We start from the raw sequence: 23,835 nt of genomic DNA, 5'->3' as shown, positions 1-23,835 counted from the left end.
GGGGTCATGTGGTTTAATTTCATCTTAGTGTTTAATAGTGTCATTCAGGTATCCATTTATAGAAAGATGTCACCTGATTTCAATCAGTAGGCCCTACTTGACAATGCTGAAAGAACTGCAGGCGCCCAACCTTGATTTATAACAATATATCTCTATATTAGGTGCCCGTCCTTAATTAAAATCAACAAAACATGATTGTTGATCAAATTGATCAATTTAACTAACAATCTTTGTAATGGTGTCCTATATGTGACACAATTTACTATACAGATTACACAACATGATCATGTATGCAGAACCAAATGTTTATGCTTTGGGTCCACAGTCACAAGAAACGCGACACAAATAGCTTCGACACGGTAATACTAGGTGGCCATTAGGAAAATGAGCTCCCAGTTTCTGCCAAAATCAGACTATGCTCACTAATTAAGCGCCAATGAAATCCTATTTAAAGACTGGCGTGATCTTGAAGCTTTTGCATTCCGGTCCAAAGCATTATAGTCTACAGTGTTTCCCTGAGCCTTTTAATACCGTCCCTGGTATTTAATTAATTGTTGTTATGATGTCAGCTGTTAAAGATAGTGTACATTTTTTGTTCCTGTTTTCCGTCCCTACCACTTCACTGCATTTGACTATGTTGCAAAGAATGGATGTTTTGCCCCGAGGGCAGGGACAATTCTTGTCTCCACCAAGGCTATTAGTTGCCTCCATTATAAATGGACTGGCTGAATAAAGGCAAAAGAGAGAAAGCAGAAAGAAGTGGGGGTATACTAACCGCTGGGCCATGAGGTCGCGTTTCCCGATTCTACATTCTGTTCAGGCCCAGCACGGGTTTCCAAATTGCTGGTCACTTGTAGCTATGCCTGGGGGATGTGTCTGGCCACCACTGCAGACTGAACATCGAGTACCCAGGGACCAGCTGGTGGCATCTGCAGGACCCATTAATTACAAAACCGCAGCAGAAAACAGGTTTATAATAAAAAAGGGGATTTGGTATGTGTACTGTAATTTGGTTCCTGAGGGAAGAGTTCTCCCCAGGTTTGTTTTCTTCGTGACCTGCCAATTCCTTTTCTTCATTTATTTAAGGGAAGCAAGTGTGGAAATGAGGTTGCATCCATGTTTGGTGATGATCAGCAGTGTCCTGGACAGCACCCTTCTTTCCACACACCCTTTTGACGCTTAAGGGAAACTCCTTCCCTGTAGGTCAAACTTTTTTTAGGGCATTTGAATGCTTTATTTCTGTATCCTGCTGTCTTCTCTTTATTCAGTAGTACTACTAATGCCAAACCCCTGCAGGTCTTTATCATTGGCATGCAGAACTTCTGAAGTTTTAACATTTTGGCAGAAGACCCTCTGGCTTACATTTCATGGGGACGCTGCCTCTTCTTCTTCCACTTTCCTTTTATGCGGGGGCAGATTCTACAACAACATGACTAAATGCATTCAACTTCAAAGCCGAAAAAAAATTCACGCAAGTAAAAAGGATACTGGAAGGATCATGTGCGGAGGTGGATCTTTTTTTTTTAATATGATGTAAAAATAGGTTTTTAGGGAATGTTAGAATATATATTGATAATTGAAAGTGAACATGTTACAAATGTAGATTTATACATTTATAAATAATTCACTACTCTCTGTTATTTTGGTGTTTTTAGATTTTAATGTAGCATTGCCAACAACCATTTTAAGGTGACCCAGTATGCACATTAGTACTGCTTTGCTTTTACATTTTGTGTTTTCTTTTGAATTTTCCATGTTTGCTAGTCAGGTTTGGTGTATGCATGTGCATGCTGCTGTGTCTGTCATCGTTTTCATTAGCTAATGCAGTACTTATATACAACGGGAGGCCTCAACATGGCAGAATTTTCACGGCAGGCGGAGACCTGCCTCCCAGATCCCTTACGCTTTGAAAGATGCATAAATATTCACTGCACATCTCATAGTTGTACCAAGCCTGTTTTGAGCTGTGGCAAACATAAATGTGTTGGCATAAATGTGATTTTTGTTTTAAAAATATGACTTGCGATATAATATTTTTATTTAGAAAAAGGCACGCTTTCTCATGTGGTCTACTTTTTGCTAACAAATACTGAAAATGCTTTGTCAGGGTCGGTGCTCATCCGGCCCAGTCCCATGTGTCTCTTCTCCATTTGCCCAGCAGTTCCCGCTGGCCATCCCGTTTGATGTTCCCCTAGCGTGTTTCTCAGCTCCCTGGGCCGCTGCGTTGCTCATTGGCTTGAGCATATGGCTCAGAGGCTGACACCCCTCCTGCCATAAGATTGAGGCTGGCCTGAGGCCTGCCTCACCTTTGTGTCATACTTTGGCTTTATTTTATCCCCTGGTATCTGTATGGATATACAGTATTATATCTATTTTCTTCTATTACCCTGCCTGTGCCTTGTTTATATGCTGTTTTCCTGGTGTTCCTTGATTTCTTCTAGTGCTGATAGCCCTCCATGTTTGTCCCTGTTTCCTAGTCACTAGTGTTTGTTAATTATAAATTACCCCACCTGTTCCATGTTGCCCCATGCCCTTAGTGATTGGTTGATTTTGTTATGGTTCTCACCTGTCCTGTGTTATGTCTTGTTAGCAGTGTATTTTAGTGCCTGTTCATGTTGGTTTCCTGTGTAATTCTTAGAACTACAATAACACATGTTCCTTCCTACGCTTTGTATTGTTCCTGGTGTTGCTCCTGCCTTAGTTTAGTTTTGGACCTTGGTGGGCCCTTTGTGTTCTGTTTCTCCCTTTATGTTCTGTCTTCTTAATAAAACCCTGGTTTGTTGGAGCCGCTACCTGGATTTTCTCTTCCTTCGTCATGCCCCCCCATAACACTGCTGAAATGTATTAAATGTGGCGTATGTTACTTTCTCTCGTTTATTTCCTTTTAAACAAGTTTCATAGAGAAATTGGTCCTTGACAGGTTATCTGGGAATTGTAGAACATTTTGCTGAATCAGAACCAACAGGTGAGAACTGTGGCTTATGTTCCATTACTGCTAGGACCAGGCTTTTATTAAGACCTGTACTAGGGGGTGTACAAATATATTTAGCATCCTAGCAGTAGCAGGAGGTTTCAGAGATTCAGCAATGGATGGTGTGCGCGCTCCTTTCTTCCGAGGTGCATATTCTGATAGGTTCATCGATAAGTAGTAGTCAACGAAATAACGGGAAATAGAATTCTTTTAAACTTAAGTACAAATCGTAGAAAAGGAATAAAAACTATATATTATCGTATGCTTCTATTTAATTAGTCCAAAGTTCTTGGACGATCGTTTCAAAATATCCAGGTGTTTAGTGTCTAACTTTTTGTGTAAACTGTAACAGGTTTCCTACAGCAGGTTATTAGATATAAGGGTTCATGCCCAGTGAAAGTGGGCAGCAGTAGTTGAGATCACTATTTAATGACTATAAAAGGTTTTTAAATCTGACAATTTCTGTATAAAGGGGCTGCAATGACCCATAAGACACCTATGGGGGCAGTATTGCTGTATCACGTGCTGCAATGTCCTCCTTCACACATTCACAGCGGCTGCAAGGTAAGCCGTTTGCATCAGCAGCTAATACTAACGCTTTGACTAGCTAGCACATAGTGAAACTGGATTTAGTGACATTTTCTGTTTGAATTGACAACAGACACATAGGAAGCTGGCGTTTTGTTTGAGGCCCTGTTTTTAAAATGTACATACGTGCCCAAAAATTAAGAGGAAAGTTTTTTAAAAATTGGTTCTATATTCCGCACCAGATCCGAGTAGCATTTCCACCATGTGGCTAATTCGATCATGTCTGTTCTGTCACCCTAACCCAACGCTGTCCCACTTATTTGCTAGTCATTTAGCCTCTGTCTGTTTCAGTATAGGTGTTATAAGACGAGTTATATATGGTGCTCGCTATAGTATTGGAGCGTTTTTCTTGTGGATATGAGTACACTGCAGGGGTATGCAATATGTCTTGTCTATGATATTACTGCCATTTTCCCTTCCATAATATGCAATTTCATGTTCTTTCATATTATTTGTCATTGCAGTTGCTGTCAAAAAGTGGGGCTGCAGTGCCCCTGATTATGATGTATCCAGTGCCACAGCAGACCACCTAAAGCATGCTGCTGGGCATTATGGCGATGGAGGCTACAGTACCTCAAAATAATTAAAGGACACCATTGTTTTAAATATTTTTTTTTGCCAATTTTGTCTTTTCCATTCAATAACATGACCCTAAGATGCCCAATAAAATGGTTTATTGGTACCCTTTTGTCAGTTGAATTAATTTTGTGTGTTTTATTATTTGTGAGTTTTCTATTAATAATATGATATAATGAATATAATATGAAAAATTATGTACATACAGTATTCATATATTACAATAACAATAAATTCATGGTTAACTATGCAACCTAGACTGTAGAAGGATGTTTTTTATAGAATTCTTTTCAATGACCCAGAAAAGTCGGGTTTTTACCTTTCACTTTTCAATCAAATCTCAACATTTCTGAGACATCTGACAAAGTTGTCTTTTCAACATCTTTTCAACAACTTTTTGCTGGGTGAGTAGCTAAGGTGGTGAAGGGGCAGGAGAGAACCAATTCCTCTTCCAGTCAAAGAAATGTAAAAAAACAACAGTGTGTGAATATACAGTACACTCTCATATTATACTAACTCGCAATTATTCAATTGAGAAGCAATAATTTAAGTATAATTAAGTATAATGTGAGGTAAATTATGAAGAGCATATAGTAAGAGAATATAATTAATGAAGTTACAATAACTTGTTATTTAAAGAATGATAGTTTCACTTAATGTGTCCCTAATGTGATTCAGTCAGCTTGATGGCTTGATTGCCAGTGGGTGAACAAAGTCAGTGAGGCCATAAATCAGTGACACTTAACCCATTCAGCAAGATTCAGTGACAGAATTGACCTTATACGTGAGGCAAAACTATCCTGCACTGTTGTTTGCCGATTCAAATTAATTTCTACTGTCTTGTCTCATCAGGGACGCCTACACTTGCATTAACATGGCCATGTATGTACAACAAAGAGGTGATTTACAGACAAATCGTATTGGGCTATCATCCAGTCCATTGATGGAGGCTGAGCCTGACTGGCCTGTGTTCCAAACATTGAAGGATGTTGATCATTCTTCAAAATGACAATAGATACAGACAGAAAGGGTATAGTGCAATTGTTCAATTAATTTTAAAGCACACTAATTAAAAATAGAGTGTTCTAAATTGAATTATTTTAATTTATTTTTTGAAATGCTTGTTCTGAAGAGGATCAGGGGTTCGCGGCTGGAATCTGTCTTAGGCAGCATAGAGTACAAGCTGGGGGTACACCGTAGGCAGGAAGCCAGCTTATCACAGGACACACAGGCTCACGCACTCCGGGCAATTTAACAACTTGTGCTAGGCTAACTGCGTCTACTTGGACTGTGGGTGGAAGCCGGTGTACCCGGAGGAACGCAGCCCAACTCAGAGGGAACATGCATCATCCAAGCTCACTCACACACATACACGCATGCTCTTATTCATGTCTTTGTGGGGACCATCTATTCATTTCTAGGGGAAAGACCCTGGTCCTAACAATGACAACCTTAACCCCTACCCTGCCCTAACATTAACCGCAAGTACCCTTATTTTCCACATTTTTAGCTTTTTGATCGCAGCCACAGATTTTTTTTAAATTGAGTTTCCTCTTGTGGGGACTGAAACATGGTCCCCACAACCTCACAATTACAGGTTTTATACAATGCAAAGTAGGGTAAATGGGTACAAATAAGTACACATAAAATTGGGTAGAAGAACCTTTGGGAACAAAAGCCCTGGTAAATATGTATTGACAATTTTGAGCAACTAAAAGATAATAATACATGTCAAGTATTGATCAGATTGAAAGAACCTCACCTTCGCTAAACTTCTCTTTGTACAAAGATTACCGAAACATAGTTTTTATCATAAGTAAATATTACCCTGCAACTGTGAACTGAAAGTGATTCATTGATGGATGGATGGATGGATGGATGGAGGGATAAGTAGTAAGGTAGTCCCAATGCCAATAAAATAATTCCCAAGTAGCACCATTATTCAGTTAAAATTGTTCAAAGATAGAATAGAATTTACCTGCAGGTTCCCAAATTATGGACAATTGTTTAAAAGTTTCTACCCAGTTCTCCAAACTGACAATATGTACAGGAGGTGTTGCAGCTGCGGAATGTGGGGAATGGCCACACTCAGTGTGATATCGTCAGTGACCAGCTGACGGCACGCTAGTGTGAGGCTAACAATGCCGATGAAAAACATGACACAAGCACTGGAGCAGAGACCCCTGCTGCTGCAAAAATGCAGCAGGTGATCTATAATTCTTTCCAGGTTGTGCATCTACTTAATCCTAAATCTGATTTGATGAAAGTTTAAAATGTTCCACGTTCAAAAAGTCTCATTTCTGTCTTGCTGCTAACTGGATGTATAAGATTGTATGTACATGTCTCAATATACGTCAGTGCAATCTAACATTACTCTATAAACTGCAAATAACAGTGGCAATTTTGTGTTCATAATTGGTTGTGACATCAAGTGCCACTTTATAAATAATGGGCCCAAAGTTCAGAAGAATGGCTCTTATTAAACTCTAAGAATTGACATATATGTCAATTCATATATATCTATCTATCTTTTGTGTTTGCATGGTCTATGGCTGACAGCATCCCTTTCCTTTTTCCTGCTTTCGTGTTACATTTGAAACTGAATGCAAGCTAAAAGTAAGCAGAAGTAAATAATTTTATTTGAAGCTTCTCAAAAAGCCTCTTTCCTCTGATGATCTGAGGGAGGATGAATCAGATTAGAATAATACTGATAAAAGTAGAGAGCTGTCTGTGTCACAGACCTTCACAAAAGAGGATTTCACACTGAAAAGGCGGGATTGCTACTGAATCTGAGCACTGCTAGGTTTTTTTTAAGGTGTTCAGTAAACTGAATGCAGGAGCATTAAAAGAGAAGCAACTGACCTATTCAAATGGCAGGGCAATTCAAAGCAGATGTCAGTAAAACAACTGATAAGCAACACAATTCAATGGAATGTTTCAGCAGTTTCATAGAGGTTTTTAGTCAAACTTGAAATTCAATGATGTAAAAAATGTTTCTTTTAATTGTGAGAATATAATTTTAATTTAAATGGAGGTCATGCTAAGGAAATCGATGGAAAGCAACTTACAGAGACTGGGGAAAGTCCTCAGATTTTAGTGCGTGGGAGTTGCATTTTTCACTGCTTCGTGACAACATCCAGAAGTCCAATGTAGCACCTTTAATTAAAGCCTATAAGAGCGACGTATAATTCAGCATGACAGCTCTGAGTGTAGACGCAGATTTAGTTATAGATTATGGTCAGCAAAACATGGCAATTAAAGTTTAAGCAAATTAATGCAAGATCTTCAAAGATTTCTAGGGATATTAGATGAAGAACGAATGAGATTCATTGAAAGCACAACAGGGCATCTGGTATTGGACTATCTGACTCCTGCTAATCTTGCTTGAAACAAATAAACAAACAAACAAATAAGAAACATCATAGGATGAATCCATCCATCCATCCATTATCCACCACTTATCCGTGGTCTGGTCACAGGGGCAGCAGTCTAATTAGGGATGCTTCCCCAGTCACCTCTGGGGGAATATCAAGGTGTTCCCAAGCCAGCCGAGATATGTAATCTCTCCAGTGAGTCCTAGATCTGCCCCGGGGTCTCCTCCCAGTATGACATGCCCAAAACATCTCCCCAGGGAAGCGCCCAGGAGGCATCCCGGATGGATACCCGAATCACCTCAACTAGTTCATTTCAATGCAGAAGAACAGCAGCTTTACTTTAAGTTCTTCCCGAATGTCTGGCTTTCTCACCCTATCTATAAGGCTGAGCCCATACACCATGATCTCATTTGTTCGGTCACTTCACAAAGCTTGTGACCATAGGTGAGAGTAGTAACATAGATTGACCAGTAAATTGATAGCTTTGCCGCCTGGCTCAGCTCCCTCTTTATCATGATAGAACGGTCATCATTACTGTTGATGCTGCACCAATCTGCCTGTCAATCTCCTGCTCCCTTCTTCCTTCACCTGTGAACGAGACCCCAAGATACCAAAACTCCTTCACTTAAGGCAGCAACTTATCCTCCACCAAGACAGGGAAATCCACCTTTTTCTGGTTGGGAAGCATGGGTACAGATTTGGAGGTGCTGATCCTCATCCCAGCCCCTTCACACTCAGGCACAATCAGCCCCAGTGCATGCTGCAGGTGAGAGCATGATGACGGCAACAGGACCATATCATCTGCAAAGATCAAAGATGTGATCCTGAGGCCCCCGAACCAGACCCCCTCCACTCCTTGTCTATACCTACAAATTCTGCTCATAAAAGTTATGTACAGAATCAGTGAGAAAGAGCAGCCCTGGTGGAGTCCAACACCCTCCAGGAACAAATCTGACTTACTGCTGGCAATGCGAACCAAGCCCTTGCTCCATTTATACATGGACATGATAGCCCGCAACAATGGACCCCATAGCTATATTCCTGAAGCACCCCTTACAGGATCCCCCAAAGGTACATGATCACATGCCTTTTCCAGATCCACAAATCACATGAAGACTGGTTTGGCAACATCCCATGTCCCCTCTAGTATACTTGCGAGAGTGAACAGCCGGTCCAGTGTTCCACGACCAGGACAGAATCCACATTGTTCGTCCTGTATCGGAGATTTGAACCAAGGGGTAGACCCTCCTCTCCAGGACCCCGCCATAGACCTTCCCAGGGAGACTGAGGAGTGTGATCCCCTGAAGCTGGAACACATCCTCTAGTTCCCTTTTTTACAGATTAGGACCCCCACCCCAGTCAGCTAATCCAAAGGCACTGTCCCCAACCTCCACGCAATGTTGAAGAGACGTGTCAGCCAAGACAGCCCAACAACATCAAGAGCTTTCAGGAGCACAGGGGGAATTTCATTCACCCCCCCAGAGCCTTACCACTGAACAGTTGTTTGACTACTTCAGTGATGTCAGCCCTAGAGATAAGTCAGTCCCCCTCTGAGTCTTTCAGCTCCAAGGAAGCCATATCAGTGGGATTCAGGAGGTCCTCGAAATTCCCCTTCCACTGCAGTTCTCTATCCCAGACGTGAACAGCATGGGTAAAGCCCAGTTTCTTTACCCAGTCATCAAGCCTGATCACTTGCCAGAATCTTTTCGAGGCAGACCGAAACTCATTTTCTATGGCCTCAATAAACTCCTCCCACACCTGAATTTTTGCTCCAACTGCCAAAGCTGCATTCTGCTTTTACTGCTGGTACCTGTCAGCTACTTCAGTAGTCCCACAAGCCAACCAGGCTCAGAAGGCCTCCTTCCTATGTATGCATTTGGGTCTAGCTGGTCTTTCTAGCATCTTCCCTTGCCATCAGATCCAACTCGATACCAGGTGGTGATCAGTTGACAGCTCAGCTCCTCTCTTCACCTGAGTGTCCAAAACATGAGAAAAACAAATCCAAAAACATGATTACAAAATCGATCATTGAATTGTGGCCTAGGGTGCTTTGGTGTCAGGTGCACTTATACTTATAAATAATGTGTCAGGTGTACCTTATTATTATGTTATGTACCCATTTAATCTATTTGTTGAGTGCAGGGGTAAATTAGTTGTGTGCGCACTTACATACTCACCTGTAGAACGGAACCTGTCTATTCACACTAGACAAAGTAGGTGGGCCCCAACCTCTGTAAGTTTTAAAGGGTTAGTTAGCTTAGTTAGCTAGGTTTGGGAATTAGACAGTTAAGCGATCTAGGGTAAGTATTGTTTGTTTATTCCTCCACAAGATACCGTTAATGTGGGTGTAAACAGAATAAAAGATTATATGTATATAATCTCTCGTATCCTGTGGGGTGTTTGGGCTTGTTAATAGCTGCCTTTGCACATTTGGCAAATTGGTCCCACGTACTCATGTTTGCTACCTTGCCCTAGAGCAGGCAGTGCGTAACAGCTCCAATATACAGGGGGCTATAAGCAGACCCCCACCCGCCCAGCGCCTCCAAGGGCAAATCCAGAGTGGAACAGAGTCCAGCCCTTCTCCACAAATTTTGTTCCAGAGCCTGATAACATCTATTTGGTGTCTCTCAACACACACTTACTGACGCAAAAATCATAAAATTCTTCCGTAAATGCAATGATGATGAGTATTTACTGTGTAGATTTGTCCGTGAACATGAACGCATATGGTACTTGCGGTCATGCAGCAGCAGAGTATGGAACCTACAAAAGAGAAAGAATATGAGAAAATCATAAAAATCGTCCTTCCTCATCCACTCAGAAAATCAGGGGGTTCTTACAGGTGAATGATGAAACTGAACTGCTGTTCCATGGAATATTTGAACTCTGCTACTGTTAAATACTTTAACATCTTTTGCAGGACTTTTCCAGACCAGCACTGTAGAGCAATACAACTTCAGCATCAGTACATGAAATTAATTCCCTTTACAAATTTTTGCATGAGGCTGCTGTAATGTTTTATTTTACATTCGAAGTTGTCACATCATAATGAGGGTGCCTAGAAAAAATAAGGACAAAAAAGCCTTGCAGCTGTGATGGAAACTGAAACTTTTTGCATTACTGGATGTTAACTTTAGAATTTTAAAACAGCAGAAATAACAGAGCCAAAGTATCTAACATTTTTGACCATCTAACTACTGAGTTGAAATACTGAATGCAGTTACATTCTTCAAATAAAAGACTAAAATCTCCTACCCTTTGCTGGCACTGGGAATATATGAGTACAGGTACTCATTACTTAACAACTGAGTTCTGTTCCTAGGACTAGGTCCTTAAGCAAATTGGCCTATAAGCGAGGAGCTGCCCTTTACTGATATTTCAAGCATACAGTAGGCTACTGGTAGTGGGTTTGTGTCAATCATCTTTAGATATTGTTTTAATGTTGCCTTTGCACTATTTACAACATGTTTAGTGTATTTATAAACAGGGGTGCACATAACTGGTAATACGTACGCATTTGTGCTATTACAACAATCTATTGCTGAACATATTGCTTAATTATCGCTTAAAGGTGAATGTGTACTTGCATACCAGTTATAAGCATCCCTGTTTGTAAATGTTTATACAGTACTATACTGTATGTCACGCCCTGCATTCCTTTCCCCTTGTTCTCTCTGTTGTGTGGTTCTAATGAGCCACACCTGTTACTTGTTTAATCTCTCCTCTCATTACAGCCCTTGTGTGGATCACCCCAGGTGCCTCTCGTCTGCTCCCCCGTTAGCGGTGTATATAGTGCCTCTCTGTCTTGAGCTCTCCAGTCTGGTCATTGATGTTGCTGCCTGTATGTGCTCCCTCGTTTGCCCTGTGTCCTCTCCTGATTCTCCCTGCCCTGTTTGTAGTATTTTTTTAAATAAAGCTCCTTTTGGTTCTCCCCACGCCTGCCTTCACTTCTGTCGTTGTCTCTGATGTGACACTATATAGTATAATAAACAGAATAGAGGACATCAGAATTGTCCCTGGGCCCATCTGAGTGGTCATGGGTGTGTCAGTCAAGCAAAATTGCTATCTTGAGACAGCAGAACCATCACGCACCAGGGTGAGTTACAACAATGACAAGCCCTGGTTCACAGCTAAGCTCAGACAGCTAAGGTTGCAGAAGGAAGATGCATTCACAAGTGGGAACAAGGACAGGTACAAGAAGTTGAGGAACAGGTTTAGCAAGGTGGTGAGAAATGCTAAACGACTGTACTCTGAGAAACTCCAACAGCAGTTTTCAGCCAACGACCCCGCGTCTGTCTGGAAGGGGCTCAGACAGATTACTAACTACAAACCCACAGCCCCCCACTCTGTCAACGACCTGCGCCTTGCAAATCAACTGAACAACTTCTACTGCTGCTTTGAAAGATAACTGGACAGTTCACACATCACCATCCCCCGCAGCTCCTCACATTGACAACTGACCACCTCCCCCACACCAACTGCTGGTGTGGCATCTTTGAAGCCTCATACCCCATCTCTTCATATTCAAGAGGGGGACATTAACAAGGTCTTCAAGAAGCTGAACCCCCGCAAAGCTGCAGGTTCAGACTCCATCTCCCCGTTCGCCTGGAAACCCTGTGCTGACCAGCTGACTCCTGTGTTCACAGAAATCTTCAACACCTCACTGGAGTCATGCCATGTGCCAGCCTGCTTTAAGACCTCCACCATCATCCCTGTGCCAAAAAAACCTAAGATAACAGGACTAAATGACTACAGACCCATTGCTTTGACGCCTGTAGTTATGAAGTCCTTTGAGCGCCTCGTACTCCACCACCTATATATATATATATGTATATATATATATATATATGTATATATATATATATATGTATAGCCACTGTTGCCTACTGCTTACTCACTGGGGGCTTTGGGTGGGGATGCTGTAAAACACTTTGAGACAATGTAATGTTGTGATAAAGCACTATACAAAAATACATTTGTTGTTGTTGTATATTTATATATTTATATATATATATATATATATATATATTAATATTTAAATACTTTTTTGGAAAGTGAAAATGTAATTGACAAGTCTCCATGTGTGCTATGCATGGCTGTGACAAATTGAAATTTAGTATATAAGGTGTGCAGTCCTTCATGGTATTAGCATGAGGGAAGCCTAACCTGCCAAACCTGCTCTTTGAAGACCTTTCCAGAGTGATGGGGTCTGTGGTGCTTTACTATGGTACAGATACAAGTGCCAGATTTAGTCTTTAAAATCCTTGGATTTCTGTTGTGATGGTCTTACTTATAAGAAGTACACATTGAGGCGAATTCCCAGATAGGCTTTAAATTAAGATAGGAGCAGGCTAATTCTACTTAAATTAATGAAAGTTTTAAAAAATGGCTCTCTGAGACATGGCCTACCTTGAGATTAAGTGGGTTGAGACTAGTGAATGCTGGCCTATGGCGATTAAGGACTAGTTTGCTTATCTTTCTAAAGCCTGATTAGAATAACAATATGCACATGGTGCCGACCTGAGGATGCTTTGAAAATCCGACATGGACCAATAGTCACATAAATATTGTGTGAAATTGAATAAAATCTGACCCAAAGGATCAATGGAAAAAGCTCAGAGACAACATTTAAAAAAATGACAGTGAGTCAGTGAAGCAAATAGTGTCAAAGCACCCTGCTGTTGAGAGGAAGCAGAAAAATTCTGCAGCCATAAACAAGAAAAGGAAACACATGGACTGTCATCTGCAACTCGAATAACCCCTATGACTCTGACATAATTCGTCTTCTTATGTAAAACCACATGATGGGGTCTGTATTTTTGTAATAGAAATATGACATAAACATGATACATAAAAATAATCTCTAATATGTTGTATCATCTTTCAAAGGTCCTGTAGAAAATAATAAACTAAAAAAAATTATTCTGGGGGGTTTCAAGAACCATAGCGAGACCAGAGACTAATGCATTAGGGCCAGATTAAAATTTGCAAAACCACCCCATTGACCTGCTTGGTACACATTGGCAGAAGGAATGCATGAACACATGCATAATGCATCGAATCAAATCATCAATACAGCTGGCGACATTGAAATATAACACTTTACACAAGCAAAGCACCAATATGTCATGATGGACACAAGACTTTCTGAAAAACTTAAGTCAAAAGAGTTGTTTGGCCACAGTTGTGACATTTGAAGTTAACACAACTTCCCCACCATATACTGGAGGTAATAAGGTCAAGACAACTTGAAAAAATAAACAAAGCTGTCTCTGAAGACCACACAGACGACTGTGTGATGGTAAGCACTCAAGCTTGTTTCTATAATCAGAGGTGTGCCAATTAAAGGCTTCTTAGCAAAACCTCCAAGCCAAGCTGCCCTTAAAGTGCTAATATTGTCAGAATAATACATGAGTCACTGCTCTGTGTCGAGGGAGTGTGGCTTCCTTTCAAACTGTGCTGAGGACCCGGGGCTAGGAGCAACCCCTGGTGGTCCCTTGCCTTCAACGCTTTTGGTTATGATTAAAACAGCAATGGGGAAACAACTGGAGAAATATCAAAAAGCCAACAGAGCTGCTAATTTGGTTGTAGAAAATTAAATTAGAGGGACAGACAGAGGATTTTGTGGAAGACCCAACAAAGATCTGTAGGTTTTAAACTGAATAGTAGAAAAAATGCACCTCTATTTTGTCTTACGTGATTTATTAGGCCACAAAACTGCAGGGGAGACAATTGGCGGTCCATGAGGTCACAAATAGACCACAAGTCTGCCACTGTATTTGATTGCCCTTTAAAACTGTAAAGGCAGAAGACACAGAGTTGCTGCAAATAAAAAGGCCGGAGATACATTGCTTATAAATGTAAGGAACATAAGAATGAAAAAAGGTCCAACAAATCTAAAAGGTCAGCTTCCTCTTTGGAATCAGCCTGTATTTGAAATGTATCACTTCATAAATATACTCTAAATATACTCTTTTACTGATATAACAGCATAACAGTTATCTAACTTGTGAATTTCTAACGGTAAGCCAAAATTAATCACGATTAATGGATATAATTAAATTGTCTGTCCAGTCCTTTCACTAAGTAAAACTGAATAAAAATGTGATTCTTGTACACTGCATATTGGATATTTCCATTGTATTTCATTTTTATAAGGCTGTACTGATTTGGCAATATGTAGTTCAAGAATGCTGACTTAATTCAATGCGCAGTGATTTACTGACATAATACAATGCCGAACAGAGAGTCAGCAGATCTGCTCAATGGAACAGAGGAGTGGTAATGTAGTCCAAACCAGATACTAAACCAACAGAGGATCTCTTGTGAAAGCAAGATAGAACTGTTGGCAACTCAGGGGGTATATGAGAGGTACATCTAAGGAGTGACAGGTGTTGGGTTTAGGGTGCTTTCCTTTGTAAATTTAAAACTGAATGAATGTTGCATTTATATAGAGCTTTTCAAGACACCCAAAGCATTTTACAGAACCAATGGGGAGCCACTTCAACCACCACCACTGTGTAGCCCCCACCTGGATGGTGTGACGGCAGCCATTCTGCACCAGTGCACTCCGCACACTGTAGCTAGGAGAGAATTCACCGGTTAGATATAGGGGGTGATTATGAGGCCAGATTTGAAAGGGTCACAGCAGCCCATTTTAGCCAGGACATTGGGGTACCACCCCTACACTTTCAAAAGATGCCTAGGGATTTTTAATGACCTCAATTCAATTCATTTTTCCATAGGGCCTTTCACACCAGAGTCATCCCAAGGTGCTTTACAGTTGTGATACGTGTTGTGATACATTACAGCATCATTAGAGAGAGTAATACAATCAAGGAGTCTGGATCTTGATTTTACATCTCATCCAAAGGATGACATCATTTTTACAACATAGTGTCATTGCACTAGGGCATTGGGATCCATACAGACCACAGGGTGGGCTTTTCTGTCCACATCAACACCCATTCCAGCAGCAAACTAGCTTTCCAAATTGGTCTCCCATGCAAGTACTGGCCAGGCTCAAACCTGCTAAGCGTCAGATGGATTACCTAGTCTGAAATGCAGGTGGTATGGCTGCTGACCTTGTGGTTGGGTTTGACATAAAGGGAATACAGATAGAAAGAATCAGTGATTGGAATCAGCCTCCTGAGATCAACAGTAGCTTAGCCACTCATTTTTATACAATCTGTTCATGAGAATCTGTATAGATTATTCAAACACTAAGCCATGTGGGACAATGACAGCATAAGGGGTACATTCATGCCTGATGATTAGAAAACAGTGAGAATGCAGGGAAAAGTTCATAACAGAAGAAGGGAGAGTGGGCTGAGCTGCTAAGAGGTAGCCTAATGGTTGGTGAAATGCCTGCAGTCACAGCCATGGCATTGCATGGGGACGTACTGAAGGCACAACTAGTGTTTACTTAACAGGTGTGCAGGGCTTGGAAAGGAAAGAACTGCAGAGGGTGAATGGAAACCCTCCTGCCAAAATGGAGGTGAAACACATGCCAAAAGGGATATAAAGCACTTGCAAAAGCGCTAAAGTAGTTTTTAATTTAGATAAACACATTCCAAAGCACACCACTTGTAGTGGTTCCAGTCCTAAAGGAAGGTTCTAAATCAGTGTTTTCCGACCCAGTCCTCTGAGACCCGCAAACAGTCCACATTTTTGCTTGGGAGGCAGCAAAACCATGGACTGGCTGGGGGTTCCTGAGGACCAGGTTGGTAACCACTGCTCTAAATAGCGATTTGGAGAATATCTAAATAGAAAATGACACATGATATAGAGATGGAGGAGCTTTAAATACTCAAACAGCGATTACTAAGCTATAGCATTTAGAGGTCACCTGAAAAAAAACTTTCAAAAAAAAGTATGAACAAAACACAGAAGCCATGTAGACAGTATCAGTGGTGTCCTTTTTAGAATGTTTCAGTGGGAAGGTGGGTGAAAAGTGTTATCTGATAATAATGAATCATGGGCGAAAATGAAGACTACATACTCAATTTCCTACAACAATAAAACCCTATAATGGCTAAGAAAAAACAGGATATCTACTAATGGTGAAAAAAAACAACCTTGTCCGAGCTTAAACAGCAGACAGTAAAGAATATTAACTGTGAAAGGAGGACAGTTATTAACTGTGGGGCAATATGTCTTTTTCGTGGCTGTGAGCAGAAGTCTACTGATGAGAAAAACAAATACAGGCTAAACTCCCAAGCAAGATGTCGAACGCTAGTAGGTTACAATACGGAGAATGAAGTCCTGTAGCATGCATATTTCAAAATAATAATCAGTAAATTCAGAGTTGATAATGACACAGAGTGGGGGGGGGGGGGGGGGACCTAGGTGTCACGTCGCGTTTCAGGCGAGCAGGCAGACAGACGAGTTGAGCCGTAAATACAGGCAAACGGGGTTTATTAAGGACAGACGAGCAAACACGGCACACAGCATCAATGACCGATCTGGGAAACAGAGGAAGACGTGGACTGATATAGACAAGACTAGCCGAAATAACAGGACACAGGTGATCACACTCGGGAATTCACATGATGTAAATGAGGGGGCGTGGTACACACGAGGATCGGACGAGCAGGTCATGACACTAGGAAAGGAAAATATATTGCGAACAAGTTCCTGGTGGAATCCTGTGATTTTAGGAGGCTACAGAGTTCAGCTGAGCATAGTTATTTTAGATCAGAGCTAAAAGAGCAGCTGGAAGAGGAATGAAGCCAACAAAATTCCTTAAACTGAAAGTAAAAGATACCAAAAAACAATTTTCTTGCCATCACTAGATCTATAGACTTTTTTGATAACATTTTGCCTCATCAACAGTTAAGTCATATGCTTCTTAGTGAACTGCTGGTTCTAGTGAAATAAATTGAAGCCAACAGGAATGATAGTCAGATGTTTAAGAAACAGTTTCCAAATAAGATTCACATCAGCCATCTATAAGATTAGGAGACAGTACTCCAGCAAACTAAGTACAAGGAGCTGGGACACCCACAGACTAAAAACAGGAAGCTGGAAACCACAATACAACCAGTAAACTAAACATGAGTTCACACAGGGAAACCAGTGTAATCTTATTTAGGAAAACGCTGAAAGAAACTAAGGTCAGAGTGAGACTTGCTGCTCTGATCAAGTAGCCCCTAGATCTGTACTTATGGGTCTGGGGGAGGGCACAGGCATTGTCCTCATCATATCCATATCCACAGTGATTCAGCTGGGCGCCTGACTCTTGATGTATGCTTTAAAGTCCTTATCAACATCAAGCAGTCACACCCTGTGAAAGCCAATTCATTTATAATTCAAGGAAGGGCATGGCATAGACAATTAGAATGTACTGCCAATGCTACTGTCGAAATGCTTCAGTCATGCCTGTATGGAGCTGCTAACTGATCTATTTAACTACTGGCTTGCTAACTCTCTAGAGTTCCGAGACATGTTCCAGAATGCTCCAAATATCTGTACCATGTGAAAAGAAAAAAACAAGACAAAAAAGAAGCAGAGTTAAAAGTAACATCATTCAGGATTTTATGTTTTTGAATCAACACTGTATATAAATTGTGACAAGACTATTTAATTTATGCTAATTACATTCCAGATGGATGGTGTAATTATGAACTCTTCATCAAATATTTCTTCCAAACTTAAAGTACATTTAATTTAATTTGGTTTAAAATACCAGCTACAATTCTCTAATTGAGATTAAATGTCAGATTGTCTAGCAAACTGATGTCCAATGATTACTTATCTATGCAATAATGCTTACAATATAAGTCAACAAACAATTAGCACTTTAACCATAAAATGGAATGCACATTTTTCCACTTCAAAAATGTTCAAAAATCAAATATACTGTTTATTTTTTTGGTGATTTACAAACAGCAGTAAGCAACTTACACAAAGTAGTTTAATAACTGAATATTGAGTTATCTAACTGCTCAAACCATGTAAGTTTTAAATTATGGTTTTCTTGAGGCGTGGTCTGTACAGTATTATTTTAAAAATAATTTCAAATCATATAGAATTTATTGAATTGAAATCATTCTAATTTTCATTGCAGTGGTTCTATTAAGTGAGTAGAAGGGTGAACAAACCAGGGTTCAACTGCCATCACATATGACTCCTAGCAAAAGAAAAAAAAGAAAAGAAAAAACCCCAAGGAAGAACTAAAATTGCATGTATTCAGAAACACTGGAATTTAAATGCAAGCAATCCTTGTTAACTATAAGCCACTTTCCCTCAGTCAACTGAGGAAACATCTGCCATTTTTACGATGCTAAAGAGCCGATGGATCCAACCAAACAGTCATTCAGTAAACGTTCACCAATCCTTTAGGACTGCTGAGGGGTCTTAATAGAACTAGTACTTGAATTGTTACTACTATTACTTTTTTTCAGTTTCTCTATCTCATACCTCATCAGCAATATAACTTGAACACTCGTGTTAATAAGGTAATTGGTTGCTGGTGTGCATTACTGCAGGGGTGGGGAACCTGATCCATGGAGGGCCGGTGTGGGTGCAGGTTTTTGGGATGGCCTCTCAATCAGCCAATAACAGTGGGTCCCCAGGACTGGAGTTGGGAACCACTGCTTTATTATTGGCTGGCTGAGAGGTCATACCAAAAACCCGCACCGGCCCTCCATGGAACAGGTCCCCCACCCCTGCATTACTGGGACAGCGCTGGAGTTCTGAGATCTCTCCATGGTGCTGAACTTCCACATATGCCTTTTTACAGCTGTACTCCATGGCATGATGGGAAAACAAGGGCAGGTACAGTAGGCCTTACACTGTACTCAATATGTTATTCATAATTCTACTTGTTCAATATGGTTCATTAGGCTTTGTTTGCCCATTTGTTATCTATATCTCCCTGTAATGCTTTAACCAGATTTATGTTGCTCCCAGAACCCAGTACTGTATTAGAGGCTGGGCGGATGTGTAGCAAAGATTTGCTGAGCACTATACTGTACAAAGCATAAAATATTAACACAGAGCCAAAAGGAACATTCTGGTACTCATTAAAAATGCTACAAATGTTTTATTCTCACACACAATAAAATGGCTTGCATGGTGTCAGAAAATGTCAGCTGAATCCAATGCAAATACTTGTTAAGTAATTACATCAACTATAGATTAAATAAAAAAATCAAAGTAGTGAAAATATGTGCAGCTGATTAAATGAACGCAGTTAGGGTGAGATTAAAAGGAGGTTTGCTTTGGCATTTTAATGAAAAGACATCTCCTAAATCATTATAAAAATTTAAGTGCATGTAAATGTAAAAAGGGATCAGTGTAATGATAAGGATTACATCATATCATAATTAGTGGTAGGCACTGGTAGACACTGTCAACTCAGCGTAATTAGTGTTATGTTGGTTTAATCCCAGGCTTAATCAGTTTCTTTTCAAACCACAGGCTCATTTGTCAAACATGCTTTTATATTGTAACCTAACAGTTTATCTTGTGGTTAACATGGATCAGAGCAGAAAAGAAACATCCTAGGCACCTGTTTCCACTAATTCATTAATTAATTAGTCTTAGTTAAATACCTGTATGTGGGTGTTTGGGGTTGGGATATGCTGGTTGGATTTTTTAAGGAAAGGAAAGATGGATGGATGAAAGAAGAAAAGATACATTCGCTCATTTTGAATTTCTGTATATGCCAACTTTTTGCAAACAGCAAAGAAATCACAATGTCAGTTTATCCATCCATCCACCCACCCATCCATCCATCTTTTAACCACTTATCCTGGTCAGGGTCACAGTGGAGTCTATTCCAGGTATCACAGGGCACAAAGCCGGGGTACACCCCGGATAGAACGATGATGTCAGTTTTACATTTATAACATTTCAGCCTACTTTCAGTAATTAAATGCCAGATGGCACTATTAAAAAGAACTTTTTTGTTTTAATTTGCTTTCCTTTCTGCAGAAGTAGAATTTATTTAAACTGTTTCAGATAATATTTTGATCAACAGAAGTTTGAAGGAGATGCTTAAACATGATTTGCTTACGTTCTTCTGTGTGCCTTTCCACAAGTTAATACTATAAATATGTATGTGACCTCCGATGTGGAACAAAAACAAACAGGAGGCAAAGGCACCCTCATTTTAAATGCATGATAACAGACACATAATTGTCAGTTTCGTTCGCCTGCTTTGCATGCTGATAAGTGACACACACCGTGAGTCTCTTCAGTGCTTTCATGTTGATCAGAATGTAGTCAAACACAGGTGAAAGTTCCTTGTACGTAAATGGTACTTCTTCCATTGATATGTGAATAATCAATGTAATTGTCACGCCCTCGTCCACGCCCACCTCCACTCCGGTTTGGCAGTGCTCATCGCTGACAATGTGCATACTCCTCAGTGTCACCCCAGTTTCACCTTTAAAGCTGAGTTTTGGAGCCCTGCCTTAATGCAGTTTTTTCCCTTGTGTTTCTGAGCCTGACTTGCCCTTAATGGCCCATGTTTGACCTTGGATTTCTCTTTGCGGAATTTCTAGCTTCAGCAAAGGGATTTCTGCGATTGCATCCTTTCTCTAGGGATGTCGTTCATGACAGTAAAATTAATAATGAAATTGCAATATTACTTTTAAACATGTTTAATATTTAATTTTACATTGGAGATGTTTATACTCAAAATTGGCCATGTCAGGTTAACTATTTTTGTAACCATCAGTGACATATTGGCATTATATTGCTAATGAATTAAAACGCATAAGTTCACGTAAACAAAATAATCAGTTATAGTTTTGAGACATTTCATTATTTTTTCTAATGTGCATACTATTTAGTATTAACTGGTATTAATATTAGTATTGATATTGCTTCCAATCTCCTACTCAAATGTATTCATTTGCATTTAATAGAAATGATCAATCTTTAATTCAGGTCTATAACTCGTGCTGCCCACAGTATTTCATTACTTTCCATCAATTTTTTTATACATGATAAAAATCTACATTTTTTTATTATTTTACTTTGGTATGTATATTTTTATATGCACTTTCAATAAAATGTCGCAGCATCTTTATTTATTGGAAGTCAATCAGAAGTTCTTTTCTAGGATAGTACACAAAGACAAAGATTATTTACCTGAAAGCCAGCTTTCCCTTAGCTGCCCCAATTATAAAGGTGTTTTTTTGGATACGTGGTACATTTGGAGGAAGCTGTGAGCCCCCCCCTTCCTATTTGACTTTGACAGGCCGCAGCAGTGGGTGATTAGGCTGTCTATAAAGAGAATGCTGATGCTGAGGCTGGTGCTGTGTGTGCTTCCTCCTCTTTCGGATGCTGTGACATATCAGTGTAATGTGCTATAGCGCTGTCTCATTTGGAAATGGATTTTGAAAGGCAGCGTACAATGTGCCAGCGACTGACTTCCTATTATGATGAGGTTGTACTGCTATTTGCTTAACTGTTTAGCCATGCTGAATTAACTATTTGCGGCGTGATGCGATACAAAACATTCAAGCTCGATTAGTTTTGCTATTGATATTTTAGTTATCAGTCTGCTTCTATGTTTACATTTTTTTTAAAGGGGCGTGACAACTGTGGCTCTCCTCATTGTTTGTAATAACTGAAAAGATACAATTTATCCATGTTATTTTGGAGGATAAGACTTAGTATATTACCGTGATTCTCAGGATATAGATCAGACCATTTTATATAACTGCTCATCAAGTACGCAGTTGTCAAAAGCTTGGATTATATGGACTGCAAGGCAGGGGACACCCTGGATGAGATATTCTGTGGACAATTCAGAGATGCCACTTATGTGGAAGGAAATTGAAATACCCATAGGGAACAGGCATGGTACAGAAGGGACAGAGGCAGGATTCAGACCCCCAGCCCTGGAGGTGTGAGGCCACAATGTTGTCCTCTGTTCCGGCATGACGGAAGCGTGAACCACGGTGCAGCGTACAGACACAGAGGGAACTATTATAACCTGGACTCAAAGACATGAAACAAACGGGACCAAAAAAGGGTGAAACAAAGGCAGGAGGGTCAAACAAGAACTAAGAAAGGCTAAGCTACACAACATGGAAGAAAAACACAGGCAAAGAAAACACAGCAATGAAATGCAAGCAAGAACATACAAACTGAAGAACAAGCAGGAACAAATACACACTGGAACAAACACAATGACCGACTGAGGAAAAGAGCAAGGGCAGGAACTTAAATACAAAGATAACAAGGTCACGATGAGGGGCAGGTGTGGGCCATTACTAGGAGCTACAGGAACAAGTGAGAGTAATTTACAAACACCAAGGATTCAAACACTAGGAGATACCAGAAACATGGGTACAAGCATTACTACAAAATTAAAGACATGCAATCAAGGGCAACTAAAAGTACAAAAAAGGATCCAAGCAGAGATAGAAGAACACATAATTAACAACATATTCACAACTGAAACCAGGCCACACCTGGCCTCCAGCCAGCCTCAACCCCAAGATAGAGGAGTCTCTTGGTCCAAACCCATCCACATAGCCCATTTAGCCATGTGGCAGCTGCGGGAGCAAGGGCAACTTTCAATGGTATGGCCAGCAACAGCAGCTTTTATTGACCGTCACTTTTTATACCGTGCAGAATATGACAACAGCCAAACAGCCACTATTAACAGTAGCAACAGTAAAATTGTCACCGACATCATGATGGGTCAAAATATTATTAATCCTTTTTGCAGTTTATTTGAACATTTTTAGGGGTTAAAATGCTAGCCAAGCAGAACAAATGAAGATATGGCAGTATTTGAAATTGTTCTTCAAAGGCATATTTATATACGTGCTTAAATGCTTAATCCAATTTTTAAGTATGGTAATAATATTTTATAGAAAACATGAATGCTTAATAATTTGAATGTTGGAAACTGTAAAGCTGCAGTATTCTCGATCTGAAAAAAGATGCAAAGATGACGAACGAAACTGACAAGACAATTACGTGTCTGTTATGCATTTACAACACAGTCCTGGTCAAACTGTTGCACACAGACTATAATTTACAATGAAACTGAGCCAGATGAGATGCCAGACCACCAGCCATAAGGATAATTGAGCAACTCCTGACATTATAGTGTAATTAAGTTTGCCTCCCAAAGTTGGCAAATTGTAGACCGGAAAGGATGCAGTAGCATAATGTAATGTAATATAAATACACAACAGTACGGATGAATGGCATGTGAAATGGTCACCTGTGCAAGTGGTTAAGCACCTAAATTAAGCACAACGTTCACCCTTCAATATCAAAAGAGCTTGAAATGTGTTTGAAATGGCAGGCAAAGGCATTGTCCAGTCATAACAGTAAGAGAGTGAGACAGGT

At 40.2% G+C, this 23,835-nt stretch overlaps 1 protein-coding gene and 1 long non-coding RNA gene across 5 annotated transcripts in view; one reads left to right on the top strand and one right to left on the bottom strand.

Annotated features, from left to right (window-relative positions):
- The window catches only part of nme2a (NME/NM23 nucleoside diphosphate kinase 2a), a 130,361-nt gene that overhangs the window by 40,801 nt on the left and 65,725 nt on the right, over positions 1-23,835 (bottom strand). The gene's annotated exons all lie outside the window — the stretch shown is intronic.
- Positions 809-4,241, top strand: LOC111833195 (uncharacterized). 4 transcript variants are annotated; one of them, XR_011991717.1, is made up of 5 exons: positions 816-993; positions 1,087-1,508; positions 2,921-2,965; positions 3,444-3,535; positions 4,024-4,241. It is a non-coding gene; the product is annotated as an uncharacterized lncRNA (long non-coding RNA). The 4 variants fall into 4 exon arrangements; XR_011991718.1 differs by having other exon boundaries at positions 823-1,199; positions 1,297-1,508; XR_011991719.1 differs by having other exon boundaries at positions 809-1,508; positions 2,162-2,965.

This window comes from Paramormyrops kingsleyae, chromosome 5 (assembly GCF_048594095.1).
Source record: "Paramormyrops kingsleyae isolate MSU_618 chromosome 5, PKINGS_0.4, whole genome shotgun sequence".
Taxonomy (NCBI): Eukaryota; Metazoa; Chordata; class Actinopteri; order Osteoglossiformes; family Mormyridae; genus Paramormyrops; species Paramormyrops kingsleyae.
This window is presented reverse-complemented; position numbering and strand designations above follow the sequence as displayed.